This window comes from Mus musculus, chromosome 2 (assembly GCF_000001635.26).
Source record: "Mus musculus strain C57BL/6J chromosome 2, GRCm38.p6 C57BL/6J".
Lineage (NCBI taxonomy): Eukaryota > Metazoa > Chordata > Mammalia > Rodentia > Muridae > Mus > Mus musculus.
In genome coordinates, this window is record NC_000068.7 from 163,248,085 (window position 1) to 163,268,353 (window position 20,269).

Consider the following 20,269-nt stretch of genomic DNA (forward strand, 5'->3'; position numbering starts at 1 on the left):
AGGTGTCCCATGGTCTCGGCCACTGCCTTCCTCCTGCACAGCACTTGTGGGGGGACCTGGAGAGAGTGTCTACATACAGGTGAGGAGATTCTAACCCTCACACAGAATCAGTTATCTGAGGCCACTGAGGAGGCAGAGGGCAGTTTTCCCGGAAGGTCCTCTTCAGTGATCCAGACCTCTGGGGCCATAGATGGAATCAGATTTTCCAACAGCAAAGAGAAAGCTAACATTTCACTACAGCAAGTTAAGCATCCTCGCGACAGACTGTGGCCAGGAAAGGGATCCTTACTGTATGTAGACTGTGACAACAGAGAGAATGGCACCCTAAGGCAGGAGAGCCTGCAGGATGGCAACAACTAAAGATGCTGAATGGGACCACGGAGTTTCCCAGCTGCTGGGAACCTTGAGGAGCTAGAGGACAAGCCTGGCCCTGCTCTTGATTCTGCCTTGTGTCTTGGCAACTGGAGTTGGCTGCCTCCGGCCCCCAGCCATCGTGATTGGTTCATATCTTCTGGCTGGGGAAAGCAAGCCTATTAATGCATGGGTGTAGGCAATGTACCTTATTCTGTGACAGGTCCAAGTGGCCATAAATGAGTAGGATGTGGGCCTGTGGCCCGTGGAGAACTCTGCTAGTGAGGAAGATAGTGCAGTCCAAGTGGCAAGGATGCTGATCGTGGGGTGCCACACCCCACTCATTCTCTGGCCTGCCTCATGTGAGCGATATCCTGCCGTCGCAGAGCTGCCTTTGTGTTGCTATATCATGTGCCAGCCTGCAGGAATGGTGAGCGAGACTCCAAGGCCTGGGCGTGTCCCAGTGACAATGCTTGGTTGTCCAGATTCAGCTTGTCATCCCAAGGGCTCAGAGCTTACTCTGAGCCTCTTTGAGTCCAAGTCCAAGTCCAAGGCCACACTGGACTTGGGAGCAGGCTGCACTCTGAAGTCAAAACCAACCTCTCACTTCCTTAGACAGCTGTTTGTGGCTTCCAGTTCTGACGAGGGGCTAGGGTTGTCTCTCGTGGCACCAGTTGGTTTTAATTTCTGGCTCTTTTCACTGTCTGCGGTCATCTGCCACACTTGTGATGACTTAGATGGTGGCTGACCTCCACACAAGACCGTGACCTCCGTGGCATGCTGATTGTGAACCATACCCTCCACAGAGTTGTGGGTGTGACCCAGAAAGCACTCCGGGAACACTGGTGTCATGTGTCAACGTGGCCTCCTTATTTATCCTTTGAACCTCACCTTCCCTAACAGGAGAGCAGGGTAGTTAAGGACTTCTCATGAATTCTTCTAGGTCTTTTTGCTGTCACCAGAGGGTCTGCCTAACTTAAAAGAGACATTAGGAGCTGGGTGTAGTGATATTCACCTGAGCTCCCAGCACTTGGGAGGCTGAGGCAGGAAGATAGTTAAGTTTGAAACTAGTATTGGCTACCTAGTATATATACCTAGTATAGCAATATTCCATATAATAATAATAATAATAACAATGTATATACATAGTACAGCAATACTCCATATAACAATAGTAGTAATAATAATAATGTATATACCTAGTACAGCAATACTCCATATAATAATAGTAATAATAATAATAATAATAATAATGTATATACCTAGTACAGCAATAATCCATATAATAACAACAACAACAACAATAATAATACTGTGAGAATAAGTCTAGCCAGTTGCATAAGCCAAATTTAATATCAGCAACTTAACAAATGTAGCCGTGAAAACTTCTCATAGTGTATCTTTTCTTTTTTACTGCAAAATAAGGACCTCACAATACAGTGGCTAAAAACTACAAGTGTGTAGATCGTTTCGGGTTGTATTAGTTGGCTCCCCCCATATCCCTCTCCTCCCAACTCCTCCCCGAAACCCCAAGCCCCTGCCCTCCCCCATCACTGGCTAGCCTGAGGCTATAAACATGGCAGGGACAGGTTCCCAGAGCAGCAAGTCCAGAAGCTGTCCTCCACCCTCTTGAGGCCCAGACATGGAACTGGTCTGTCACCACTCCCAGCTCCTTCTGATGTCCAAAGCCAGGCACAGGACAAGTATAGATTCAAGCAATGGGAACAAGATGTCAGCTCTTGGAAAGGGGGACTGTAAAATACTGCAGCCCTTTTGCAAATGGCTGTGTGGGAAGCAGAGAATCTGAAGCTTATGCTGACCTTGTTAATGAATTAACTCAGCCTCCTCAGGATGCTGGGCCTCTGGTCTGTCTTTAATGGCAAGGGATGGCCAGGAATTTCCCTCTCTTTTCTCTGGAGCCTGTATTTGAACACACTCACATGTGCACGCGTGAACACACACACACACTTTCTTTCACAAGGTGTTGTCTTATCAGCTGTAGGAATTGTACTGCCCCAGTTAATGTAGAACCCATGTGAGCATGAGAAAATGAAGGTCTCAGAAACTAGAAGATGTGATATATCTTGTAAGTATGTTTACATCCCAGGTTCAGCCAAACAGCAAGGTTCACTGGGCACCTTGTGATTCAGAGACCCTGGATCTGAGCCGGAAGCCATTTCTAGCAAGCACGAGCTTCTAATATGTTCCAAGCAGCAGTCTTAGGACGCGGCCTAATAGCCATCAGTTCTCTCCTGGCTGAGAGCAGACCCACAGCTCTAGGGATCTGTATGTCCCAGAGCTATAGGGATCTGTACATCCAGGCTGTGTGATCTGGGAAGAAGGCTAGAGCTCTCTCAGACCTGGACTCTGTTCCTAGCGCTTCTGTGCCCAATATGGGCCAGATGTCTCTCTCTATGCAAGGGATGTTAGCTTCCTCCTAACAGAAAGAGTGACACCTGCCTGTTGGGATCCTGGGAGAAGCAAATGAGACAGGGATATGGGTTCTGTTGACACCGTATCAGAGTCCCTTCAACAGTCTAAGGTATCCAGGTCCAGCTGCGGTGGCCGTTCACCACTGACTTATCTAGAAAATTGGCCTCTGACAAATGGGTCACTGCAGATGGCACACACACACACCGCCCCCGCACCCATGTAACTCCCACGGAGGCTGAGTCCTGGGCCAGGCTGCAACCTGCTCTTTTTCTTATCCTCTAAGCTCCTTTCTGTACTGAATCTCTCAGAGAAGTCTCATCTCAGGCTGATTTTGGGTAAATCTAAACTAAGAGCCTACGCAAAACACCAGTGTTCAGAGAAACCAGCCATGACTTATTTCTATTGTCTTATTCCTGTAAATAATGTTCTGGTTACACAAGATGCGCATCTGGTCAACTCTGTATCAATGCAAACATCGCTTCCTCTGTGGGAATCCCCTAGACATCTTGGCCCAACAAATAATGTCTGTCCCTTCCAGGTACTGCAAATGCTAGTGTGTCATGGTGCCTTTCTGACTGTGGGTAGTTTTCTGATTTTATGGCTGTGAATAAGATTTATACAAACGTTTTCAGGGTTTTTCCTAAAATTTTGTGTGCGCGCTCGAGTGCTCACGCATGCACGCGTATGTGTATACATGCGTCTGAGAAGGGGTTGGGGGGCAGACAAATGGGTTGAGACTGATGACATGAGGTTTGCTAAAGCTCTCAGTAGCAGGAGTGGACACAGGGAGATTGAGGTTGGGTATGCTTTAGGCAAATGAAGGATCCAAGATTATACTACAGGCAGAAGAAATGGAGACACGTAGGTGGTCTGAGATGTGATTTTGTAAATCAAGCTATCTGATTTTGAGACTACTAGATGTAGAGAAAGAAGGGAGGAAGAGAGATGGGCAACTCCCAGAATGTAGTGTGGCTGTGCCATCTTCTGCTTTGGGGAAGGGCAGGCTTGATGAGATGGGACTTGGTCATTTGACATTTGAGAGGCCCATTTAAAAGCAGTTAGATGGCTGTCCAAGTCAGGAGCCATTATGTAAAATTGTGACTTCTGGGCTTGTGGATCAAAGCCCTGGGAGGATAAATGAAACGTAAGATAAGAGAGCGCCAAGTAATGATCCCCCTGCCATTTTTTTGTTCTGTTTTGACATAGAATCTTTCTATGTCCTTCCATAGAGCCTTAGAAGCCACAGGCAGAGTGTTCTAAGGACAGAAGGTTAGGGAAAGATGGTGTTGGATCCACAGCCCCTTTCCTGTCCAGAGATGATAAAATTAAAATCGGGCAGAGCAGCACAGAACTCTAGAGATAGAGGCAAGAGGATTCTACGTTCAAGGTCGTAGTCAGCTGAATAGCGAGTTCAAGGTCAGCCTGGGCGACACAAAAGTGTCTTTAAAAAAAATTAAAGGCAAGGTTTCTAATCAATTAAAGCTTTAAATGGGCTGAGAAATCAGAAGTGAACCAATAAGTGTACCTTTACTACACGTTCCTGTTGGCAGGAAGATGCTTCTAGTGGAAGCTTTAGAAGAAAAGGTTTAAAAACTAGACCACACCCTAACTTGAAATGGCGTTTGCAATACCAGAACACCAGAGAGGAGATGCAGGTGGGAAACTGGGCACGGATACTCGAAGTTGAGGACCAACTTCCTTAGTACATAAGACTTACGAGAAATCAATTCAAACCCACAGTGGAGAAGGGAAGGAGATCCGAGCCAACCATTTACCGAAAGAAAATACACAAAAGAAAAACTAAAGCTGCTATTTTTTTTTTTTTCATCTATCTGGCTGACAACAAATCCCAAGGCTTGATGACGCACATTCCCTCAAAGTCCTTCAGGAAAACACATTTTATACATTGTTGTGGAGAGTGTAGACTGGTCCTCATAGCTTTTTATTGGAAGCCTCCTTCCAGTAGGGGGCAGTGGTGGATGCCCAGAATAGGGAAAAAGGCAGAAACTTGGATCTCAAGTTTTTGCCTCATTCAGTTCCCTTTGCCTATATTGTTTTCTTGCTGAGCCTCAGTTTCCCCATTAATAATCAGGAGAGGGTGTTGCATTTGTCCCCTCCCTGCTACGCACACAAAATGGAGTAGAGAAATGACTTGGCAGTTAAAAACCCTTGGTTGCTCTTGCTGAGGATCTCGGGTTCAAGTCCCAGCACCTATGAGGCGGCTCACAACCATCTGTAACTCCAGTTGCAGGGGATTTGATGTCCTTGCCTTCTTATGACAAGGGCACCAGGCACGCATGTGGTGTAAAGCCATACGTGACAGCAAAATATTCACACACACTAAATTAAAAATAATTGATGGGCTTTAACATTTGCTGTGAGCTTCCCAGGGCTTAGGCACTGGAGTCAAAGGTCTGCTTCACACCACACAGCCTTCGTTAGTTAGGCACAGCTGTCCCCCATCTAACAGGTGAGGAAAACGCCTCAGTGGTTGAGGTTTTGTGAAACCAAACCACTTCCCAGTAAATGTACGGGTGGGTAGGCAGGAGGCCTTGCCGCCAGGGTTGAAATCTGAGGCTGTACGCTTAGTCACTCTGGCTTCCGAGTCTGTGTACATTGCAAAGGGCAAAGATGACATGGCTCTTATTGCTTTAATTAAAACTGGGGTGAAGGCTCGAGATTCAGATTAAAATGAAATTGTGTTTCGCCCGCTGCGGTGCTGAGAAGGCAACGGCAGCGATTACGCCCGAGATTACAAACAATCAAAGAGAAAAGGGCTTTTGCAACCATTTCCTGTTGAAGCCACAAGCATCACACTTTAAAAATAATTACGGCTGTGTTATTGGAACATGATTCATGAATTCTGAATAAATATGAGGGGCCTGAAAGGAGAAAAAAAACGGCTTCAAGACCATAGATTTGCTTTGGATCTGATGAAATTTAATGTCATCTCCCAGCTGGAGAGTAAAATGCAGGGAGGAAATAAAACCCCACCCTATGTACAGGGAGAAAATGGAGTGTGTCACGGGGAGCTGATGTGCACACACCCTTCCGAAGCACGGGCTCAGAAAAATGCACGAGTCTCCCAGGCTTCACTGAAGAAAACTGCAGAGAGCTGGTGCTTACATCTCTCCAGTCTTAATTTTGCATTCTGGTGGCTAAAAATACATTTACGTTAAAGCTCTAGATTCCTGCCTGTGTGAGATGTTTCGATAGGAGACATTAGGGGACGTGCTTAGTGGAGGAACTTGGGCGGTATTCATCTCAGCTCCCCATCATAAAGGTATTTCTCATACAATGCAGTCAGTGTTTACAGCCTATAGTTTGTTTCCTTCCAACTATTATGAGCAAAATTGAATCCCAGGGAACATTCACCCTTTCAAAATGGGGTGGGAACGATAAGAGGAGGTGGGGTGGGGTGGGGGAGGGGCTGGCAGTGTGTTGGTAATGTAATTTCAAGGGTTTTCATAAAAATGGAGCCCCTCCCCCTCTCCCAGCCCATCTCAAAATGACTATGCCCTGTAGGGCTTGGCTTTATACTGGAGGAGAGTCAAAGAGCCCCTGGATTTACGTATGTGCTCATTGCAGTGTGCGAGCTTACCCTATGAACAAGAGAAACATGGCCACACATAGCGACCACCTAGAATGGCATTGGGCTCTAAGCTTCTGAAGGCTCGGGAGCCTGAATCTAGTGTCTGTGTAGCCTCTCGCTCTGTGCCATGGGGTGGGTGGTTTGCTCTCTCCCTAATCTTCTATATCTGTGAGTGGGCACCTCTGAGGAACTTTCCAGGTTATCTCTTGTCACCTGGATATTTTCCTCCTCTACCACGTGCCCAGGAATACCCAGAAGGGACAATGTCTGCCCATACTGCTAGCGAGTCCTTTGCTATCTGGTTAAGTCACACCAATTCAGAAGAGACCCGGAGATGAGGTCATCAGTCAGTGGCTTTGAGACTATTGTCAAATCAACTGAGACTGCAGTAAGGAAATGTCGGTGAGACGGGCTCATCGGGGTGCTAACATGAAAAGTGTGGGCTTTGAAAATGTAACCAGCTCTTCCAAGACTCCATGGCATCTTTAAGACATCCCTCAGAGGGATGTGGGTAAGAGTAACTAAGATGCATTGGTACCCAGAGAGCATATTCCTGTGTCTGGCACACAGCGCACAGTAGCTAGAGAAGTGTTAGTCAGGTTCCCATGCTGCTGAGGTTGCGTCTGCCCCGGATGTGTCCGGATCAGGCATCAGAAAGATGAGCCAAGGGAGCGCACTTACTCGGTGAAAATCAGATTAGGGTAGGCGTTGAAATTAGAAAGATTTTCGTGAAATTATCTTGCTTTCAAATGTGCCAAGAAAGTCCCTAGAAAAATCACAAACCTAGTGAAGGATGCCTCCTGATCTTTTCTAGCCCATTGGAGATACGAATCCCTTCCTACCCAGCATCCTCTGCCACGTGATCGCAGCTCACAAGGGCACTTATAGTGGTTCTGCCTTCCATACGTTCCAAGTCTGAGGCTCTGATGGGAAGGAAGGCCCAGGAGTGAGGTTGTGCCTCAGCCAGGCCTGGCCTTACCTTCCTGTCAGTTCCTCAGGAAGGGTAGAGCCTGGTGGGCAGTCTATCCCTTGTGCTCCGGTGGCTTCCCAGTTCTGCACATGTGACCGTGACTGGATTCATTGACCTCTCTTGGTCTCACTTTCTACTGTAAAATGGGAGTGTTAATATCTAGCTTGTAGAGTAGTTAAAGAGACCCACAAAGCAAAGTGGGGTAACTGTGTGCCCACAGTGAGCCCTCTCCTCAGAGAAAGCTAATTTACAGTTTCGACATGAGCAGCAGTGAGGGAGGCAGGGGAGTGTTTGCTCCTCTTTTATGGATGTTTTTGCTAGGACTGTGGCATGGTGACTTATCAAAGCTTATGTTCGGGGTAAACAGAAGTTCAACTCTGAGACCCTTTAGCCAGAATAGTGCCCCAGGCTGCAGAAATACATCTTTTTGCTTCATGGCAAAATCTATGTTTATAAACACCTATGGGCACCTAGCTTGGTGTGAGGAAGTTGGCTTGTAGGACTGGGAAGTTGGGGAACTAGAGAGCTAGGACACTAGGGTGTGGGTCCTACAGAGGAGGCTAAAGCATACTGGGAAGGATGAGGGTGCTCCCCAAACTGGAAAGGATGAGGCAGGTGGTCTGAGAGGCAGTTCTACTTTGCATCTTTCCCATAATAAATGGACTCTGAGGAGCCTGGAGAGGCTCAGGGGCTTTGAGACTTGGCTCTGCCTTACTCTCAACCATCCACTGCGCTGAGACCAGGGTACTGGATACATCTGTGTCATGAGTGACCATTGAGTAGTTTTATCCTTACCCCCAGTAAGCAGTTATTGCAGGACACAACAGTGACATAGCCAAGAAAGGCAGCAGGGACATTTTAAAGTTTATAAATTCCTGTGTATGTGCGCGCGCGCGCACACACACACACACACACACACACACACACACCACAAGTAGAGAAAAGTCAGAAAGTACTGTATTAACACTGGAGGACCCGGTTTACTTAGCCAGTGCTGTGTCAGCTGGTACAACCACTTTAGAAAACCATTTCTCAGTATCAGTGGCTGAAAGTGCAGCCCCATGGGCCAGCATCAGCTCCATGAGTGCATCCGTGAGGTCACCAAAAGGCACATCAAGAATGTCCAGGGCAACGTTTCTCATAAAGGCACAAAGGTGATTAGGCTTGGTGGTACATGGCTGAAATCCCAGCTACTTGGGTGACTGAGGCAGGAGGATAGAAAGCTCAAGGCCAGCCTGGGCATTTTTAAAGAGGAGGTGAGGCTAGGCTGAGAAGGACGAAGGAGTCCTTGTGAGTGGCTGCCACGCAGGAAGTTTTGCTTTGCGACATGAAGTAGCTGTTGTTAAAAGGCCTCCAAGAAAATGTAACTTGAAGGTTCCATCAATCACAAAATCAGAATTAGAAAAGGGTAGAGGGATACTGCTTTGTGAGAGATGACACCCATCTGGCGTGCAGGAGACCCTGGGCTCAGTCCCAGGCAATGTAAAATAAAGAAATAAATAAAATTAAAGCACAAAACTGGCAACAATCCAAACATCTATCATGGGGAGGCAGGATGAATGACTAGAGACTAGTCTGCCCAGGGCATGCTATACATCAGTGGCAATGAGTGCTTGTAACAATATGCAGTACAGTGGTTGGCTCTCACAAACACATTGAGCAAAAGCAGCCAGAGCCAGGGGACAGAACATCATCCTGTTGGATGCCTCTGACACAGAGCACATGAATTTGTCCAGGGTCATGGAAAGGTGAGCCCTGGTTCTCCTTGGAGCTCCGCTTCTCAGCCTTTCTAACACTGCAACCCTTTAATGTAGATCCTCAAGCTACCACCAAATTATTTCCATTGCCACTGCACAACTGTAATTTTGCAACTGTTATGAATCATAATGGAAATATCAGTGTTTTTCGATGGTCTCGGGAGACCCCTGTGAAAGGGTCAATCAACCCCATCCCCAAAGAGATTGTGACCCACAGTTTGAGAACCATTGCCTTATCTGGTATGTGATGGTTTTATATATGCTTGGCCCAGGGTGTGACACCATTAGGAGATGTGGCTCTGTTGGAGTAGGCATGTTGCTGTGGGTGTGGGCTTTAAGACCCTCATCCTAGCTGCCTGGATGCCAGTATTCTGCTAGCAGCCTTCAGATGAAGATGTAGAACTCTCAGCAAATCCTGCACCGTGCCTGCCTTGATGCTGCCATGCTCCCACCTTGATGATAATGGACTGAACCTCTGAACCTGTAAGCCAGCCCCAATTAAATGTTGTCCTTATAAGAGTTGCCTTGGTCATGGTGTCTGTTCACAGAAGTAAAACCCTAACTAAGACATGGTATATAAGGCCAAAGCGGCTTTGAAGGGTCTGGAGGCAGGAGTGGCTAGGAGTCTCTCTTTTTTCCCTTGAGCTGGTTGTATGCACACACACTTTGTGAAATTTTATCAATGGTTTGCTGGCGATTTTCTGACTTTTCTTTTGGTCTCCTGTGTGTCAATAGGAAGGAACCACATTGTCAAGATGCTGTATTCTTATGGTTGTCTCTTAGATGGAGAACATTTATAGTATTTTGCTAGATCATATATTAGTAAAGATGCCAAATTAAATTTTCTTGATTAGCAAGTGAAACATGGGGTAGCATTCTTCTTGGGTTCTCCTAAGAGCCTCACTTTCAACCATTTGTCTTCTGGATGCTCCAGTGGTCCTGTCTGTGAGGATGCAAGACATGGTCAGCGGTAAAGGACACTTTGCTGTGTTGTCCTGACATGGGTCTTTATTTAAGGTGTTTGCCTTTGTCGTGCTCGTGTGCGTGTGCTTGTGCGTGCTTATGTGTGTGTGTGTGTGTGTGTGTGTGTGTGTGTGTGTGATGTATCACTGTGTTTGTTTATGCTTGTTTGTGTTTTGGGAGCATGTGAGCATCACAGTGCATTTGTGGAAGTCAGAAGACACCTTTCAATTATCATTCGTTGTCTTTTCACCTCGTGAGAACCAAGCCCACTGGCTTTCCAGCTTCCAAAGTGCTGGGATGACAGATAGACACTCATGCATTTACATGGGGACTGGGGATTTGAACTCAAGTTGTCAGGCTTGTGTTTCAGGAGTTTTTCACCATGGAGCCAAGTCCACAGCCTTTGTCATCTAATCTGACTTTCCACACTGGGTCACATGTCCCTGCTAATGTCTACAGAGGGGTGTCGCATACTACCTTCCTACCTTCAGGTGTCACTGAAGTCCACTTTACAATCATGGTCATCCAGAAGGAAAGAAGGCATAGATCTGAGACAAACACAGGAAAGGTCTGTCTCGTGCTTCAGTATACCTCTGTTCGGTAGCACCCACCTCACCGCCCCCACCTCACCGCCGCGCCGACACGGTGCTTCAGGGTCTTTATGAGGAGGTGTGAGAAGTGATGCTTTGAAGAGAAACCGTCTCCAAGACAAGTTTCATTCAGGTGTCTCTGTGTAGAGCCTGGCCATGACAGGGAAGGGAACGGCTTGGTCATTTATAGCTTGGGCAATATGTTCCCCCTGGGAGCCAGGCTGGACTCACTTCATCCAGTTTGCTTAACCTCATGGGAGGCAAATTTTCTCTTAGCTACCTGATGGACTGTGCTGTCCGCCATGGCTCTAGCAATGGCTTGCCCCGGAGAAGCAGAAGATGGGAGCTTCACCCAGAGCTTCCTGGCAGCACTGGCTGTGGCCTGTACAGCCATCGATATGAACAGAGTGTTCGGATCACAGTTGTCTCTAAGTCTGTACGTGTGTGTGATGGGGTTTGGTGATGATCTATATACTGTAGACCTGGAAGATCTGGCTGATAGAATATTTGAGGATGTCTGTAGAAGTTTCTCTAGGCCAGGTGTATGCACACACATGGACACACACACACCTGTATGCAGACACACGTGTACACAAATACAAGCACATGTGCACACATGCACATATAGATATAGTCACCCACAAGCACCTCTCCACAGGACAATTGCTCAACCCTCAGTGCTTTGGTTTCTTCAGAGAAACTGAGTCTATAGTCATGCGTGGTCGGGGCCGCGGTGAGCAGGGCTCAACCACGTGTGCTTCATACACTCAAGGTTGAGGTTCTTATTTTCACAGAGGCTGCCTCCCTCCTAACCCATGAGTTTCTGGAGACATGGCCTCTAGGAGTAGCTGAGTTAATGCCTGGTCAGTGCGAGAGAGAGAGAGCAGTTCCCACAAGCCCACTGGTTCAGATGCCAATGTGGATTTTTCTCACAAGTTCGTCTGTGAAGGGACTTATGTCATTCATTAGGCATGCCACCTGTAGAGATGGGTGCGTGCAAGTGTGTCCAGACTCAACACACAGGAGGGTGGGTTCGGCTATAGTTTGAGGACTCTAGATTGGGTTAGAATGTCTCTAACCTACCCATTGGCTCTCCCTCCCTCCCTCTCTCCTTCCTTCCCTCTCTCCCTTTCTTCCTTCTTTTGACAAGGTCTCACGCAGCCCAAGCTAAGCCACAAGCTCCTTGTCCACATCCATCTCCCAAGAGCTCGGGTTGCAGGGTGTGCACTGCCACACCCAACTTGGTTCTAAGGAGCTGCAATTTCTTCTGTGACTTTCAGAAAGTGCTTCTTCCTTGATGAGGTCAAGGACTCTCCAGCCAGAACGTGATGGAGCTAGACTTTGAACCACTGTCTGTCTGTGGCAGAGTCTATGCTGTTGCTACCTCAAGCCATGGTGCCCACAGGGTTCCTGGACCAGCAGCACCCCAGAGCTTCTCAGCTCCAGCCACCCCCACAGAGAGTCAGGGAGCATTTTGAGGTCTCTTTTGTGTGCACAGTACTGACCTAGAAGCGTGGTACAAGGAGCACTGCCTACCCTAGGGATTAGGCAGGTAGAGGGTGCCTGTGCCCAGGGGTGTCTAGGCTGGATTAGAGCAGGCCCACACTGGCGGGGGGGGGGGCAGTTAAAAATGGAAGAAAAGGATAAGACATAACACAGAAACAGAGCATACACACGGAGGCACAAGTCCCGAGTTTGTAAAGTGACAGAACTACATAGTCATTAAGAATAAAGGTCCTAGGCTCATGTGGGCAATTAAATGAGACCTTTTCTCAAGACAAAAAGGGGGTGGGGGTGGTGGAGACTGGAGATATAGCTGGTTGTAGACTTACTAAGTGCTAGGCATTGGTTCTAGTACCTCACACTGTCACAAAAACAGGGCTGGTGACATGGCTCAGTGCTTAACATGCAAGCAAGAAGACAGGAATCCAGGTCCCCACAACCCATATAAAAGTTGGGTGGGCATGGTGCCCCACCTAGACTTTTAGCCATAGGAGGTAGAGACTGGGGATCCCCAAAACAAGCTGACTAGTGAGAAAGGCCATATAGATGTGCTCTGGGTTTGATTGAGAAATCCTGCCTCACTGAATAAGATGAAGGAGGGGGGTGACTTTCCGGCATCACACAGGGATGCTCCTGTACACATATAAACATGAATGCATGCATGCACACACAGCACACACAGAGATGCATGCAAAAGAACATATCTTAATAGGAATATTTAATAAGAGAATGTGAACACACAAGCCAGATTCTTTTTTTTTTTTTAAAGCCAACACAAATCTCTCCCTGCCAGTTCCGGATTTTGGTGTGGCTCAGCTGGGTGCTTCTGTTTCAAGGTCTCTCAGGAAGTTTAATATGGCAGTCAGGGCTGTGGGCTAGTGAGAGGGTGCCGCTCAGAGGGAGAACCACCGCCAGGTCTCTTTGACAGTGGCCATTCCCACAGCCAGTTCCCCTGAGCTGACTGTCAGGTTGGTCCCTGGCTCCATTTCGTCCGTCTTGGATTTGGGGTAAGTTGCTGTCTCAAGGTTGGTCTTTGTCTACGAAATGGCTAGAGTGACAGCAGCCGCTGCATGGGTGGTAAAGTTCACATATGCATGCGACAGAGCAGGCCCTTCACACAGGGCGCACGCTGTACAAATGCTTACTGTGATCATTGTATTTTGAACAAAGCTGTAGAAGAGTAGGACCAACCTGAGAGCAGAGTCACCTCCTCGTGAGTGACTCAACAGGTTCCAGCTCCAGCCTGGCATTGGGTGTGTGCTCAGTAAATCTCAAGGGAGTGGATGAGCTTCAGGCTACAACCCCATAATGAGGATCGTGTAGCAGGAGCATGGGGCCCGGGTAACAGGAGAAGCAGGCCTTTATCTATTCCTTTCAGAGTTTGCCCTCTGTGATGGCCCCACTCTGGCTAGGCCCAGTCAATGAGCAAGCACCAGCTGGGAAGGCATGGAGAAAGGCAAGGGCTAGAGGCCTGAGCAGAGGGCCTAGAGGTGCCCATCCCCTGGAGGCCCTGTGGCTGGTGTCAGGGGAGGCTATATTGTTTGGTCCAAGCACCCTCAATGGCAGGACAGTGCAGGACCTAGATCTGAAGGTATCCAACCTTACAGAGTGTGTGAGCTCTCCTGGGGTAATCTGATGTTTGCATCTGTCCGGCCTAGCCACAATCAGGGCACACACAGGAGCCTTGTTCTGACAACTCCTGCAGCTTTACTCTGGTGCTGGCTAGGCACATTTTTTTTTAAAGATTAAGCTACTTCTGTAGTTTCCAAAAGGCAGGGATGGAAAAGGAAAGGGAAAAAAAAACCCAGCAAAGAGACATAATAGCCATTTTTCTGGAAGCTATTTTAGTACAGAAAAAGCTAGAAAGCCTGCTCATCAGTTTTAAATGCTTTCAAAAGCAGCTCTGCTCAGGTCTGCCTACCGACCTACAAGGCAGGCCCAGGAGCAGAAGTGGTGTCTTTGTTACCCCCCCCCCCCCCAAGCCAGCTTCCTTTTTTTTTAAAGGTGGTTTTGTTGAGGCCTGGAGAGGGGCAGTGACTTGGCTAAGGTCATAGAGCCACTCCTGGGACTCATGAAAAGGTGATTTCTAAGATGACCACGGACAAGAGATGCCCGGGGCCCAAATTAGAATTCCCGGCAGCTCCTCTCAGGGCAAAGCTGATTCCCAGCCCCCCTTGCTTCTGAGAACTCTGTGAGTCACTGGTCCTCATTTGTACAGATCTCCATTCAAGTCCTTACTGATGCTGGTCAGGGCAGGTACGCGCCTTTAATCCTGCCTGGCACTTAGGAGGCAGAGGCAGCCAGATCTCTGTGAATTCAAAGCCAGTCAGAGCTCCATCATGAGACTCTTGCTGACTAAGTGCCTACTATGTGGTGGGCCAGTGGAGCAGCTGCTAAGATGCGGCCCTGAGCGCTCCTTCTCCCTCAGGCACTACCCCGTCTCCACAGCCCCCCGCACCCCCGCCCCCAGCCAGTCAGTCAGCAACAACCAGCATGGAGCACACAGTAGCAAACAAGACACTTTGCTTTGAGAGGTGGAAGGCAAGATGGAGTCAGAGGTTGTCCTCTGACCTACACACAGCATGCACAAGACTATGCACAGGTACAGTCTAATCTTGTCACAGATCAGTTTGACCAATGCAGGGCCTGACCTATTCCACAGTGGGCAGGCCAGAGCAGGCAGCTGTCTCAGGGCCCTCTAGTTGGTTTCTCCTAAAGGCCCAGCACGGCTCTGGGTCTCCTGAAGGCTCAATATGGAACAGACAGACTTGGCTCCAGCCCTTCTGGACCCTTCACTTTAGTATAAGAGATACACAACGATCAGGAAAAACCCAGAGAGGGTAAGAAATGTCGTGAAGGAAGAAGCAGAGGCTATAAGGGAAGGGGAGAGACAACAGATAGGAGTGGCACGATAGGATTTATAAGTAAATCTGTTGTCCAGCTGCTAGCGGGAGAGGAACAGGGCGGATGAAAGGCCATGAAGGAGCTGATGTCCTGGGGAAGTGGCGACCAGTTGACCCAGGGAGGCCACCTAGCCGATGGATCATAGTTGGGCTGGTGTGATATAGTGACTTTGGTGTGAGCAGGCCTTTGGAGCTCACTGGAGTAGGTGAAATGGAGGGAGACAAGGCGAGGGATGGCACCTTACTCTAGGTTTTTGGGTGTGAGTCATCAAGTAGAGAAGCAGTGAGAAAGGACTACACTTGGTGGGAACAGGGACAGGAAGGACCTCAGTTACGGATATGTTGGCGCTCCTTATAGGTTAGGATACAGGTCAGCAAACCATGGCCTACGGGCCAGATCTAGCCCTCCTTCTGCCCTGTGTAAATAAAGCTTTATTGGAACACAGTCACAGTCATTACTTTCAATATCATCTATGACTGTTTTCATGCCACAAGTATCCAAGTTGAACAATTGTTTCAAATATTTATTAGCTGGACCTTTGCAGAAAAAGTTTGCTTAGTCCTCTTCTAGGATACCCAAGTAAAAATTTCAAGAGACAGGTGAATATGTGGTTATAAACATGTTATTCAAACAGATAGGAGATGTAGAAATGGCTCCCTGGTTAAGAACACTGGCTGCTTTTCCAGAGGACCCAGGTTCGATTCCTAACTCCTACAACTGTCTATAATTCCAGTTCCAGAAAAGCTAATGCCCTCTTCTGACCTCCACAGACATTGAACACATAAGGTAATACATACATACAAGCAAAACAGTTTTATAGATTAAAAAAAATAAAAACTGAAACAGGTATTCAAACAGAGAAATAAGCAAGCAGTGCTGTTCCTAACCATGGAAGTGAGAGCCCTCCTCTTCAGAATGGTGACTTCCTTGTCAGACTGCTTCATCTCATTCCAAAGCTGGGGCCCCCAGAGTACCCAAGCCATCTGAGTTCTGCTGGGACTATATCTTACCTACAAAGGAAGTCCCAAACCCCACCACCAGCACCCCATCTTTTCAAAGCCCTTTCCTCCCCCAAGATAAATGACCCAGGAAGGCCCCTGAACCATTGAGTCCGGTCATTTCTTGAGCCAGAACTCATGGTGCTAACAGGCTCCTTCCTATACGAGCATTAATAAACAAAGCTCACAAGCTGTTTCTGTCGTTTTCAACCCAAGAACAACAGGGCTAGGCACTGCTGTGAAGCAGCGGTGGCTGGCAGTGTCCAAAGGTGTTGGACACCCTCCTCTGGATGGTCCTACTCAACTCTGAGTGAGATGCTTCCTGTGAATAAAGGGTTAACAGAGTGCCATGTTTGCATAGTGCTCTTTCCTGCTCTCAATGGGTTAATATATGATACAGGCTTTATCTAGCTCTGTCTGTCTGTCTGTCTGTCTACCTCTCAAGAAGCATGTTGAGTGCAGGAAGGTGGCAGGCATGATCACTCTGACTCTCTAGAGTAGCTCAGAGCTCCATGTGCTGTGAGACACCAATCAGGAAGATTCTATTAAGCATCTCAGGGGTGGGTGACACAGGGGTGCATTATGGACATGGACACACTTGACAAAACTATGTTTCATTCCCCGAGGGATTTTTAACCCCCTTGTATGCATGGCAAACTGGTTAAGGGTTGAGATCCCCACTCTAGATGCTGGAACTTGTGTGAGAATATTTTTCTTGTTGAAAACACATCAGAATGGTGAGTTATGCAACCATCCTTCGGCTCAGATGCACCTTCAGGGTGCAGGGCTTTCTCCGTCTGGACCAGATCAGATTGGTCCATGGGCATGTCTGTGGGGAACCGTCTTAACTGTTATCTGATGTAGGAAGATCCAGCCCATTGTTGGCGGCATCATTCCCTGGGCTGTGTGAGAAAGCTAAGCTGAACATGAACCTAAGTGAACCAGAAAGCAACATTTCTCCAAGGTTTCTGCTTTAGGTCCCTGCTTGAGTTCCCTTCTTGGCTTCCCTCAGTGATGGGCTGCAACTTGTAAGCTGAAATAAACTCTTTTTCTCCCCTAAGATGTTTTGGGTTGGTTATACAGCCATAGAAAGGATACTATGTATCCACAGGGAATGCAACTAGAATACCCGTGTGTGCCTAAAGGAGACTAAGTCAGCATCCCACAGAGATCCCTGCAGGTCCCTGTTTCTGAGACCCAGTTTGCAACAGCCAAGCATTGGTTTGATCTAGGTGTCCATCAGCAGATGAGTGGCTGCACAGTGTTTTGTTCAGGAATCCTCCTGTCCTCACTGACCGCAGCACAGCAGCTACAGATGCAGGTAGCCGTATCCAACTTTTTACAAGAGTACCGCAGATCCGAACTCAGGTCCTCATGATTGTGCAGCAAGCCCCTGATACATTGAGCCATCTCTCAGCCCCCTGGTTAATTTTTAGTTACTTTTTCTCAGGAAACTAACTGTATCATATATTTCTTATCTAATTTGTGGTTTCTGCTTTGTTTTCCTTTCGTCTACTGACCATTTAGTTGCTTTATTTGGTTTTTCTGTTTCTGCTTCTTCAACAGAGTGCTGAATACATTGGTTTTACCTTTCTTTTTTTTTTTTTAAAGATTTATTTATTTATTATATGTAAGTACATTGTAGCTGTCTTCAGACACTCCAGAAGAGGGCATCAGATCTTGTTACAGATGGTTGTGAGCCACCATGTAGTTGCTGGGATTTGAACTCCGGACCTTCGGAAGAGCAGTCGGGTGCTCTTACCCACTGAGCCATCTCACCAGCCCCGGTTTTACCTTTCTTATCTTCTGTTTTTGTTTGGTTGTTTGTTTTGTTTCGAGACAGGGTTTCCCTGTATAGCCCTGGCTGTCCTGGAACTCACTCTGTAGACCAGGCTGGCCTCGAACTCAGAAATCTGCCTGCCTCTGCCTCCCTAGTGCTGGGATTAAAGGCGTGTGCCACCACTGCCCGGCGCCTTTCTTATCTTCTAAGAAAGTTATTTAAGTAAAAGGTATTAATTTCCCATTGTTCGCATCTCAGCTTTTGCTAAGGTAATGTTTATATAGTCAGAAGAGGGTTGATCCCAGGGACTGATGGCTAGGGATGGTTGTGAAACCATGTGGGTGCTGAAAACCTAATCTGGGTCTTCTACAAGATCAATAAGTGCTCTTAACCACTGACCTATCTTCCCTAGCCACTGAGCAATCTTCCCTAACCACTGAGCCATCTTCCCTAATCACTGAGCCATCGTCCCGTCTTCCTTATTCATTTGTTCCTGGTTGACTTGTCAGTTCCTGATGAGATGTGTTCAAGTGTCTTCCTTTGTTTATGGTTTTAGCCTGTTTTTCTCCCCTGTCCTGATATTTGTTTATTTGTTTAAATGGGGGCTTATATAGCCTAGGCTAGCCCCTGGAATTCACAACGCCCAGCCCCCTAAATGCTTGGATTTCAAATGTGTGTCAACCCTTCCCTATTTAGTTTTCTACTTTATTGGTTTTTAATATTTTGTACTCCTGTAGTTTATTAGCGTTCGTGAAAGTTTATATCTGTCACTTCTTTGTAGATTATGTCATTTGTCAGCAAACATCTTCCTCTAAGTCTCTTTAAGGTCTTGCTCTGATTTTGTCCTTAATTTGCTGTTAATTTTGCCTCATTCCTTTTCATTTGCCTGATGACATCTGTTCACTGTTAACCATTCCTGTCATTTTATTTGGAGTGGGTCTGTTACAAATGTTGCCTGCTAGACACATTTATTTAAAGTGGAAACATTGAGTTTTATCTCTGGGAGGCCAGTTGAGATTCCAGGGCTCCTACTGCTGTTGATACTTCATCTTACTGCTGCCATGTCTAAGGTTCTCTCTGAGCACCACTGTAGTCCCAGCCTGGATCAGACCGCGGTTTAATCAAGTTCTGGTGTTGTGTTGTTGTTGTTGTTGTTGTTGTTGTTGTTGTTGTTGTTGTTGTTTTCCTTTAGTGGACTGTCTGCTTTCCCAGATTATAACAGATGTTAATAAATGAACCTGGCAAAGGAACATGGAAATATCAATTCTGTTTCTATAAACCAACAATGAGTGATCCTCTCCCCCCAAAAAGAGGAAGTCTTTCCACAGGCAATAGCACCCAGAAATAGAAGATGAAAGGAATAAATTTAACCAAGGATGTGGAAGAGTTATAAATGGAAAGCTATAAAACCCCCACTGAAAGGAACTGGAACTAAAGATTTGCACAGTGCAAGAAGGCTGCCCTGTGTGTGGCCATTGCAAGCTATCATGGATGCCTACCTGTTAATACAGTTCTGTCAGATTTGTACCTATCTTTTGTTCTAGTTTGCTTTCTCTGTCACTGTGATAAAGACCAGGACCAAAAGCAACTCGGAGAGGAAAGGTTTATTTGGCTAACAATTTCGGCTTACAATCCATAGCTGAGGAAAGCCAGGGTAGGATGCAAGCAGGAACTGAAGAAGAGAACATGGAGGAAGGCTGCTTACTGGCTTGCTCCCTCTGGTTCATGCTCAGTTTTCTTTCTTGTACAATCCAGGACCACCTGCGTAGGAGTGACACCACCCACAGTGGGCTGGTTCTTCACACATCGACCATCAACAATCCAGACAATGCCCCACAGGTATGGCTACAGGCCAGTCTGGTCTGGGCGATCCCTCCATTGAGACGCCCTCTTCTCAGGTGACTGTTGGTTGTGTCAAGGTGATAATTCAGAGCTCATCAGGACACTTTTACTTCAGAAATGGAAGAAACAGTGGGTCTGAGAATTCATTGGCATTTCCAAGGGCTCTGGGTAACACCAATCATCTTAAAAGAGGGACAAGTTATAGGACTCACAGTTGCTAATTTCTTTAAGCACAAGTAATGTGGTCTTAGCATAAGGACATGTAGATCAGTGGAATAAGCTTGACTGTCCAAGTTGAACTCATGCATCCGCAGCACACTGAGTTTTGGCAGAGGTACCTGGACCACTTCGATGGAAAGAGCAGTGTCTTCACCAAATGATATTGGGACAAGAGAACAATCACATGCAATATAATGAAGCCGGACTCTTATCTCATGCCGCCTACCTCAATACAACATCTAATGTCCTAAATGTGACGACGTTAGCGCCATGAGCACAGCAAAGGAGTGAGCTTTGCATCAACCGAGTTAAAGTGGAAGGATAGAAAGCCAGACAACCCAACCTGAACTAGGAATGAAAGGCTGGA

The 20,269-nt window shown here is 47.1% G+C and overlaps 1 protein-coding gene across 12 annotated transcripts in view; it reads left to right on the forward strand.

Moving 5' to 3' along the window:
- Tox2 (TOX high mobility group box family member 2) overlaps positions 1-20,269 on the forward strand; it is a 121,115-nt gene that overhangs the window by 45,027 nt on the left and 55,819 nt on the right. The gene's annotated exons all lie outside the window — the stretch shown is intronic.